This window comes from Colobus angolensis, unplaced genomic scaffold (assembly GCF_000951035.1).
Source record: "Colobus angolensis palliatus isolate OR3802 unplaced genomic scaffold, Cang.pa_1.0 Scaffold516, whole genome shotgun sequence".
NCBI classification, from domain to species: Eukaryota; Metazoa; Chordata; class Mammalia; order Primates; family Cercopithecidae; genus Colobus; species Colobus angolensis.
This window is the reverse complement of record NW_012118666.1, coordinates 403692-406194: the sequence shown is the minus strand read 5'-3', so window position 1 is coordinate 406194 and position 2503 is coordinate 403692.

Genomic DNA, 2503 nt, shown 5'->3' with positions numbered 1-2503 from the left:
GGCGTGGTGGTGCACACCTGTGATCCCAGCTACTTGGGAGGCTGAGGCAGGAGAATCGCTTGAAACCGTGAGGTGGAGGTTGCAGTGAGCCGAGATCGCGCCATTGCACTCCAGCTTGGGCGACAGGGTGAGGCTCCACCTCAGGAAAAAAAATAAAAGGAAAAGAGAAAGAGGCAGGGTGGGAGATGACCCGGGTCTCAGGTCAGGGGGCACGAAGGAGGGTGCCTTGAGATGTCCCAGGCCTCCTTACAACAGGAGGGCGGCGTGGGATGGAGGGAGCATTGGTGACCTCACTCCCAACCCTGACACTGCCCAACACCCTCTGCGGGCATGAGGGCCCCTCTGTGCCCTGCCTTGTGCTGGGCACTGCAGATGTGGCCTGCCTGGGAGGAGCTCTCAGTCTGATGGGCTTGTGGGTTTCCCAGAGGAGACCTGGTTAGCCAAAGTTAACCCTCACCAAATTCCTGGTGTGTGTCCAGGAGGGACCCCAGTGTAATTGTCTGACAGGTTGTTCCTGCCACTGCACAAGAAGAATTCACTGAGACCATGGTATTGCAGCAGATAAATAGTTTTATGTTTTTTAATTTTTTTAATTTTTGAGACAGAGTCTTACTCTGTCGTCCAGGCTGGAGTACAGTGGTGTGATCTTGGCTCACTGCAATCTCTGCCTTCTGGGTTCAAGTGATTCTTATGCCTCAGCCTCCTAAGTAGCTGGAATTACAGGTGCCTGACACCACCCTCAGCTAATTTTTGTGTTCTTAGTAGAGACAGGGTTTCACCATGTTGGCCAGGCTGGTCTTGAATGCCTGACCTCAGGTGATCCACCCACCTCGGCCTCCCAAAGTGTTGGGATTAGAGGCGTGAGCCACTGCGTCTGGCCTAATTTTTGAAACAGAGTCTCACTCTGTCACCCAGGCTGGAGTGCTGTGGCTCAATCTCGGCTCACTGCAACCTCCACCTCCTGGGTTCCAGTGATTCTCATGCGTCAGCCTTCTAAGTAGCTGGGATTACAGTCATGCGCCACCACACCTGGCTAATTTTTGTATTTTTAGGGACTGGATTTCACTGTGTTGGCCACGCTGGCCTTGAACTGACCTCAAGCGATCCACCCACCCTGGCTTCCCAAAGTGCTAGGATTACAGGCATGAGCCACTGAGCCTAGCCAAGAGCGTCTTATTAATGCAGAGCTAGCCAAGCAGTAGGACTGGAGTTATTAATCAAATTAATCTCCACAAGAACTCAGAGGCTAGGGTTTTTATGGATAATTTGGTGGGCAAGGGCCCAGAGAATGGGTACTGCTGATTGGTTGGGGATGAAATCACAGGGGTGTGGCAAACGGTCCTTATGCACTGAGTCGGTCTCTGAGTGGGGGCCACAGGATGGGCTGAGTCATGAGTCACACAGGTCCAGGTGAGTCAGTCGGTTGCCAGAATGCGAAAGTCTGAAAAACATCTCCAAAAACCAATCTCAGTTTCCACAATAGAGATGCTATCTATAGGAGGAAGTGGGGAACTCAGAAATCTTGTGATCTCTGGCCACATGACTCCTGAGCAGTCAGATTATAAAAACGATGGGTAGGTTTTAGCAGCATGCAGGCCCCTCCTATAATCCTAATCTCATGGCCTTTAGTTAGTTTTACAAAGGTGGCTTTGGTCTTGAGTAAAGAGCAGGTTAGGTTTAAGGAGTAACTATTATCATCCTTGCTTCAAAGTTGAACTATAAACTAAATTCCTACCCTGGTTAGCTTGGCCTATGCCCCGGAATGAGTGAGGACAGCCAGCCCGTGAAGCTGGAAGCAAGATGGAGTCAGCCACGCTAAACTTCTCTCACTGTCATAATCTTTGCAAAGGCAGTTTGGCCAGGAGGCTGTGGGGAGACTTTGTGGGTTTTGCCAGGACCTGGGAGATTCTCGATCTATGTTTGGCTGTCCTTCTAAGCCAGAAGCTCCCTGGGGTTGGGGCCTGCCTGGGGTGAGTCCCTCCCTCCCTGCCATGCCCAGCCTAGCCAAGGCCTAGTTCAGGGCTCAGGGCACCACGTGGGGGAAGGACTGTGTTCCTTGTGCTGAATTAGGATTTATGGCTTTGGGGCCGGATGGGAGGCGTGCGCTCTGATTCAGTAGCAGCGCTGCTGTGGTGTGTGTGTCGTTGGTGGGAGCGGGGCAGGGTGGGGGGAGACCGCGGGGGGCGGGTGGACAGGGGTAAGAGCCTCTCAGAGGAAGGTCCCATCAGACAAGATGGGACCAAGAGTCCAGTTGGCTCTGCTGCGACTTTCGGCATGTCACTGCCTTCCTGCACATCTCACGGGCGGGAGGGGGACAAAGGCTGTAAGAGGTACCTGGCCCAAGCTTTAGGACTAGAACCCGGGCCAGGCGGGAGTGACCGGCCAGGATACTCAGGGCCTCTGCACTTTCCAGCTGGGTGACCTTGACTCTCCAGCCCCAGCCCCCTGCGCCCCGCTGCTCTCCCAGTGGTGGTGGGGGGCGGTGGGGGTAGGCGGGGGCGCG